Genomic DNA, 8,537 nt, shown 5'->3' with positions numbered 1-8,537 from the left:
CACACACTCACGCACACACTAATGATCCTCCATACGTAACGTTTGTGTGTCCGCCCGTGGAGGCAGCTTTACGTTCATGTAAGCATCGAGCTGCTGAAGCGTGACCTGTAATGACTCTGCACCGGCTGTCGACACACAACATGCAGCTGACTTTACGTACACACAGCGATTGTCTCCCATAATTCAGAGCCTGTTTGTAATATGTTTATAGATGGAGTTTCCCCTGCTCAGCATTAATTGTTTCATTAATGTTTCTGTTCCCCACGTGGACACAGATGAAACCAGAACATCTGCACATTTACAAAGTCGGGGACACAAAACCAACATCTGGATTCTAACGTGCTAAATACAGTGTTGTTGGGTCGTGGCTGTTTTATTGTGTACTTTATTGTTTATTGTTTCCCTCAGCTGTGTTAGACGTACGAGTCCAAGCAGGTGATCTAACCGGGAGGCTGCCAGTACACGGGCGGGACGACGCCTCCATGTGGAAGAAGCGTCCATTGTGTATTATTGAGACTATATGGAAAAATGTAAACCAGCTTTATCATATCAGCAGTTCATTTAGTGTGTGGACATTTTTTTCTACTCAACAGTAAAAAACGTTGATGATTCATGTCGGATGAATCGGTTTGACGCACCTGAATCGGAAAACAAAGCACAGATAAATCTCTCTGATTATAAGATAAAACCAGGAAAAAGAACAAAAAAGGGAAAGACAACACAAAAACCTTCAAAATAAAACAGGAAGTGAACTGAGAAGTCAGACAGGGAAACGGAGAACAGGACGGGGAGCAGGGCTGACTTTTCCTCTGCTAATCAGTAATGTCCGAATAAAAGAAGATTCATCAGCAGCTACCAGATTATTCTCTGTGTTTGCTGCTTTCCATGGAGGCAGTCTGGTTATTAATTTATGCGTTTTCTGAGGGATGGATCAGCAGATAAATGATGCTGTGGTCTTTATGTTACCCGCCGCTGACACTAAGCAGGTTTTTAACTGTAAAGTCTCTGAACGATCATAAACTCTGCGTCGTGTTAAAACTAACCAGGCTGCTTGCTGATTGTGAATTCTGTCTGTGTAAATGTGATAAATCACAAGGTCTGAAATAAAACTGATGATGTTATTAAACATCTGGAAACATAAAACTTGGATTTGACAAAAGTTTATTATGTGTTTGTGAACATGTTCTCCTGCCTTTGTTTCAAACGTGAGTTTTTTTTCCATTCCATCGTTAGATTAAAGCTCAGCGTCCGGGCTTTATGAGCGCTTCTGCTTAGACAGCAGCGCCCTCTGGTGGCCGGAGGCAGGAAACGCTTCTGTCTCTGATGTCTGAGCTGAGGTTGCTCACTGAGAGTCCACGAAGAGGGTGAGCTCACCCAAAACCTTGGCTGGGGTTAGGTAGAGGATCATTAGGTGGTCCTTTGTCCCTCTCGGGGAGGGGGGGACACACTCCCACTCCCACGGGGCTTAAATCTGGGATTCTCCACCATTTGACCCTAGAACTGAAGAAGCTTCTCGGATGAGAGGTGAAACGTCTTCAAGCAACTTAAAGAAGTCCAGACGCTTTTCTCTCCAAGCTCCTTAGACTACGATGGTTAGTTTACGATGATTAGTCTGCATGTCTCATTACTGTCATTACTGTAACACAGAACATAAATACAACTTTAAGAAGATCAGTGAATGATGTGGAGCCTCATCCACTGGTTTCAGGCATCACATGGAGCCACACCCTCCTCTCAGACACTGGGTCAGGACAGAAGCTGGAGGTCGTTCCCGGTGAGGAGCCTCAAGGTTGGAAATTTAACCATGACAACCTCTTCGATTCGCTTGCACCCCTGGATGATGTGACAAAGAGAGGATTAGAGATTTTTGGGGACAATGAGGACAAACCATCTCTCTGATGTTCCTTTCAAAACCAAAGAAAAGTTTACAAAGTCTGAACACAGGGAGAGAAGCTGCTGGTCTGCTGGCAGGACAACAGTACTGTCCCTATTTCAACAAATATGGAGACCACTATGCATCCAGTAATATCCTCCTGGGAACCAAGGAAACAAGGAAACATGTATCTGTCAGTTTACCTTTTTTGTGACGTCCTGCCTATTTGGGGCTAAAGGAGGCCATCCAAATGAGAGCGACCATTGACCTGCTCGCCTGATGCAAAGGTTTGGCACAAACCCACTGAGCCATGGAAGGAGAGACTCTGACCGACCAATAGGCACAAGGAACCGATTCCTGAGACATCGTCCATGTGAGGAATGCACCACCTGTGCATGTGAGAAAGGTTAATGCATCACTGCACAAGTAGAATGGGAGGCAGAGCCTTCAGTTTTCAGGCCCCTCTTCTGTGGAACCAGCTTCCAGTTTGGATTCGGGAGACAGACACTATCTCTACTTTAAGATTAGGCTTCAAACTTTCCTTTTTGCTAAAGCATATAGTTAGGGCTGGACCAGGTGACCCTGAATCCTCCCTTAGTTATGCTGCAATAGACGTAGGCTGCCGGGGGATTCCCATGATGCACTGGGTGTTTCTTCTTCACTCACTATGTGTTAACAGACCTCTCTGCATTGAATCATATCTGTTATTAACCTCTGTCTCTCTTCCACAGCATGTCTTTTATCCTGTCTTCCTCCAATCACAGCAGATGGCCCCGCCCCTCCCTGAGCCTGGTTCTGCTGGAGGTTTCTTCCTGTTAAAATGGAGTTTTTCCTTCCCACTGTCACCAAAGTGCTGCTCATAGGGGCTCATATGATTGTTGGGGTTTTCTCTGTATGTATTATTGTAGGATCTACTGTACAATATAAAGCACCTTGAGGCGACTGTTGTTGTGATTTGGCGCTGTGTAAATAAAACTGAATTGAACTGCACACTGAGTGCTTCAAAACACACCATGTAAAGTAGAAAAGGAGGGAAAAGTGCATGCACAGGGCTGCATGGGAAAGGCTGAGTGAGCCTTCACATGCTGTATGACAGATAAATTACAGTAATGACAGCATGGCTGCATTTCAAACGAATCAAGCACTTTGTTCTGAATCCTGCCTCTTTATATGGCCTCTAATATACACAGAAATGCTTTTATGTGAATGTGTTTCACAAATTTTAGAAATATGGTATCTAAGCAGATTCTTACTCTGGATGGCATTACCTCGGCCTCCAGTAACGCTGTGAGGAACCTTGGAGTCATTTATGACCAGGACATGTCCTTCAACGCACATATTAAACTAATATATGTATTTATAACCCCCTAAACACCAAATGCTGTGTTTCTACAGGCGTCCTTCAGTTTTGTGTGTAATGACTGTAAAGCTGCTTTGTTGGGCTGAGATCAGCTGACTGCATGGACCATTGAAGAACATGTCGTTTCTTTGGCGTGAGGAACTCTTGGGTTGCTTTTGCAGTTTGCTTTGCCTCATCGTGTGAGCAGAGGCTACAGCTGAACACTTCACAGTTCATCCTGCTGCTTCCCTCAGCAGTGCCACCATCATCATCATCACACCAGTGACCCGGCTCCACTGCAGCCATACATGCAGCAGATAAACTATACTGAAGCAGACCCTCAGAAACAGCATCACGACTGTTTGTGACATGACTTATAACCCCTCTGACGGCTGTTTCTCTGTCTAACTGCTCATTCTTCATATTTCTCCTGATTTCTTCTTGTTTTTGTCCAAAGCTGTCAGACGTTCTCGTGCCGAGCGTCTTTGTGCTCGATGATTTAGGCCCGAGCCTCTTCCTGTGGAGCAGAGGCAGCACGTCGGACCCAGATAACGACTCCTCTGTGTGGCTGGCCCACACACACACACACACACACACACACACACACACACACACACACACACACACACACACACACACACACACACACACACACCATCTGTGTCGTGTGTGTGAGTGGTTGTTTTTTCAGTTTCGAGCAGGAAGACATTAATTACTGTGAGCAAAGAGAGAAACCACGTTCTCGGTAAATTCTCAGGGAGGAACTTTAAGAGTCGGGAGCAAAATTCTCTTATCAAGAAAACACACAAACACACACACACTCAGACTCACACCAACTGCACACCCTGCTTTAACTGCACACACACATTTCCTTCCACCTTATGTGATGGATCCCATTCCTGCCAGCAGGGGGAAGTCTACATCTTCCTTCTACCTCAGGCTGCCTCACACACAAAGTATCCCCTCACCCAGCCAATCATTAATCCAGGTGTTCCATCGTGTGGACACAGGTGCATAACGTCGGCACGCACAGCTTCTACATACATCAGTGAAACAACAGCTCACTCTGCTCTCACTCCACAGTCAGTGGAAGCACCTGGGAACAACAGCACAAAGTGGTAAAATCACACCAGTGGACGCTGAGACGTGCAGTCCACAGAGGTCACCAACTTTCTGCAGACCTCCAAACTTCACGTGGCCCGTACATCAGAGTGGCGATTGCGAGCTGGGCGTTCTCGTCCTACATCAGTGTGACCTCACAAATGTGCTTCTGGAAGAGGCGTTCCCATAAACACTCCTAAACCTGTGGAAAGCCTTCCCAGAAGAGCTGCAACATCACTTTCAACTCTAGAGCCAATGCTTTTGGGAATATAGTGTACATGGACACATGTACTCATCAGGTCAGAGGATGCAGCTCCAGATAAGCAGTCAAAAAATGAGGTTTGTGTAAAGTTCATGAGCTTCAAGCATGAATTTTAGGGCTGTTTACGGCAGGAATAAAGTCACAGAAGTGCTGTCAATGCTCCCTGGGATTAAGGTGAGCATAACTGATTAATTAATCATTAATTAATCATAATTGATTACACAGCGGTGGAGAGTAGACTTTATCACAGTAGATGTCTTTCTGAAAGTGCTGTAACTAAGTTTAAGAATATAATCCACCCACTGTTATCATCTTCAATGCCCTGTACCAACACAGAGCAGAGCAGCTATCTGAACGCTACCCCAACAGAAGTCGATTATCTTGTTAATAATTTCACCTCCTCACTACGTACGACTCTGGATACTGTAGCTCCTGTGAAAACTAAGGTCTCTAATCAGAAGTACCTGACTCCGTGGTATAATTCTCAAACACGTAGCCTAAAGCAGATGACTCGTAATCTGGAGAGGAAATGGCGTGTCACAAATTTAGAGGATCATCATTTAGCCTGGAGAAATAGTTTGCTGCTTTATAAGAAAGCGCTCCGCAAAGCCAGAACATCTTACTATTCATCACTGATTGAAGTAAATAAGAACAACCCCAGGTTTCTCTTCAGCTCTGTAGCCAGGCTGACAAACAGTCAGAGCTCTGTTGAGCCAACCATCCCTTTAACGTTAACTAGTAATGACTTCATGAACTTCTTCACTAATAACATTTTAATCATTCCAATCATGGATAGACGTGATTTCTAATTGTCTTACCTGTCTTCCTCCTCTCACACCAACCAATCACAGCAGATGGCCCCGCCCCTCCCTGAGCCTGGTTCTTGGAGGTTTCTATAAAAAAGGTTTATATAAATAAAACTGAACTGAATCTGTTCACATATTGTCACCTGTGCACTCTCCACAGGTGAGCTGTGGAATCCAGTCTGAAAGGTTTCAGCTCATGTCTGACACTTCTGCAGCTTCTGTCGTCTCACTTCAGCTCGAAAAACAAGTCCTCATTTTACCTGGAGGTAAACCTTTAAAACCCCCATTCTCCCTCCCTTAGGACAAACAACACCTGGACAGGTGTCATCATTTGAAAGGAAACTCACTCAGAACAATAAAAACAATAAAGTATAGCAGCAGGTGGGCGTTATACAGCAAAGCTTCCAGTGAACAGGACTGTGTGTAAAGCCAGCGACAGTGACACAGGACGTTTGTAACTTTGGGGAAACAAGAACACGGTTGACAGCTGTGAGCTATTAGAGTTATTCTCCATAAACTTCCTCTTCCCTCTGCAGGTCCAACGGCAAAAATGTCCACACACACACACACACGCACACACACACACACACACACACACACACACACACACACACACACACTCTTCAGTCTGTCAGTATCTTTTATTCCTAGCCCAAACAGACTCTTTCTTGGGAAGGCCCTGGTTATTCCCCACACAGATAAGCAGGCATACACACAAACTCTCGTTTTCATATCTTAGTGAGGACATCTCATTGACATAAAGCTTTCCCTAACCATGACCTAACTGTAACCCTGGTACTAAAACCAGATTGTGAGCCTCAAAATTGCCTTCAAACGTTGAGTCAGTGGGTATTTGACGTGTTTGTTGGGGGGTTGATTTGCTCTGCTGTTCTACTGAAGCCCCAAACATATCCAAACAGTGCTTAACACATGTATTAGACCACAGTGAGGTTTGACCCTGAACTAACAGCACTGACAGGTCCAAAATAGTTATTTATGTTTCTGTAATGGTTAATCCACCAGTATCCACAAGCTCTTTAATCAAAATGATATTTTCAGTGCTAACAAATAATTATTATTGTTATGCAGTCATTTTCAGATTCGCTGCTTTACAAAGATAGCAGGAGAAATAATAAAAAGTATGATTTCTGTTGAAGATCACAGTATTGACTTGCATTCCTCAGCAGCTCAAAAAAACATGAATTAAATTTGTTGCACCTGTAGCTGACCTCAGGAGGACAATCACCAGTCGTATCTGAGCACAATGACACAAAGTGTTTTTCTGCAGGATTTTCACGTGGACGTAAAGTCTGGAGTCTCTCTGATGATCTAACTCATGATCTAATCACTTCCCAAAGAATGTTAATCAGCTGGTGTTTACTTAACATCAGCTGAGTGACGAACTTCTGCGAGAAGACTGAAACACTGAAAGGATCGAGATCTGTGGGATTTTCTCTGCTCTTTTAAAAAGGCCAGAGAAACAACTGGGAGGAGCTCAGGAGGCCTCGGGGGGATGCATGCAGGGACACGTCGGGTCACACGATGAGACGAAAGGAGAGCCGGCATGAAGAAAGGAGGAGGAGGAGGAGGAGAGACACTAAGGACAAAGAGAAAGAATGTGAAGAGAAAGAGGAGAATTGCACAACAGAGGTGAAGGTTTGATTTGCTTTTGGCTCCGAGTCCTGAAACTGTGAGAGGCTGATTGTCTGTGAGGATGAGCATCTTTGGAACATCAGAGCCAAAGTTCCTCCTGAATGAGCCTGACAGGAAGGAAACCCTCGTCCTTTCACCTGCTGCAGGGCGCCGTCTCCTCTCAGTTAGACCAGAGTCACCTTTGAGCAGCTCTGTTCACCTCTTTAATTTAAAAACACTCAGTGTACCTGCAGCCTGTGGGTCCCCGCCCCCCCCTCACCAGGTATCTGAACGTGTCAGAGGACATGAAGGAGCAGCACTTTCTCACTGCAAGCAATCCAAACCGCACAGCAGCTGAACAGTAAAAACAATATCAGTAACTAATATGAGCGAGCTGCTGTGTCCTGCAGCGAGGAGCCAATCAGCTGAATGAACAGGTGAGTTTGAAGGATGTTTGGAAACAAGCTGACAGGCTATAGGCTGATCCATCCGGACTGAGCAAAAATACGTTACTGAGGGCAAAACGATACGTGTGAACACGCAGCAGCTGAAAACTGTGCTACCTTACATTACAAAGCCAATTATCGTGACGGCCAAGGCGCGCCCGCGTGCGTGCGCACCTGCGTCAGCTGGACTGTGACTGACTTTAAACACAAGAAGAAGAAAAACAGAGCCAGCAGCATTCAGCACAAACTTCAGTCTCAGGTCTTCATCAAATATTCAACTCCAGGAAACAAACAAAGCAATTTTTTTAAATCAAGAAATAAACATAAACAACTGCCCTGATTGGCTGTTCCATCAGCACTCCCAGACGCTCGGTCCTTGATTGGTCTGAGTTTGTCAAAAACTTTGGTTCGTTCATGATTTCCACATGACCACAGCCTGGATTTGCTGTTTACTGTGGGGGCAGACGGCCAGGTGAGAGCGAGGCGTGACAGGACACGCCGCAGAGCTATGTGGAACATTTGATTTTCTGCTAAATACGGGGAATCCTGAGTTTTCACTGAATCCATTTACGCAACATCCCAGGAAACGCAGCAAGACGGATCCACGCACAGATACGTGGAAGCGTGAGCAGAAAGACGGGCTTGGCCTGGAGCCGTGCTTCTAATGAGGACAAGCTCATCTGTCCGAGACAGCCAGCGCAGGGAAGGGCGTGAAGGTTACACACAGCAGGACGGGAGAGTCGGAGGGCACGCTGATGCAGTCAGGTGTGGCAGACAGCGACGGGGAGCGGTGGTGCGTTGAGTCCTGGTTTTGAGAAAGACAAACGACACGTCCAACTGACTGGAGGCTTTTTCTCTTTTTTAGGGCCGGCACGCCGAGCCGCTCGCAGACGGGAGCGTTCCTGAGCCCGTGCACGGATGTTTGAAGGTCACGGTTATCGTCCCTGCGCACAGAGATTCCTCCAGGTCCTCTGAGTATGTAGATGATGTCATGCTGTGTAGGTGATGTCAAGCTGTGTAGATGATGTCATGCTGTGTAGGTGATGTCATGCTGTGTAGATGATGTCATGCTGTGTAG

The sequence above is a fragment of the Pundamilia nyererei genome, unplaced genomic scaffold, assembly GCF_000239375.1.
Source record: "Pundamilia nyererei isolate P.nyererei 1_Seehausen unplaced genomic scaffold, PunNye1.0 scaffold00346, whole genome shotgun sequence".
NCBI classification, from domain to species: Eukaryota; Metazoa; Chordata; class Actinopteri; order Cichliformes; family Cichlidae; genus Pundamilia; species Pundamilia nyererei.
This window is presented reverse-complemented; position numbering follows the sequence as displayed.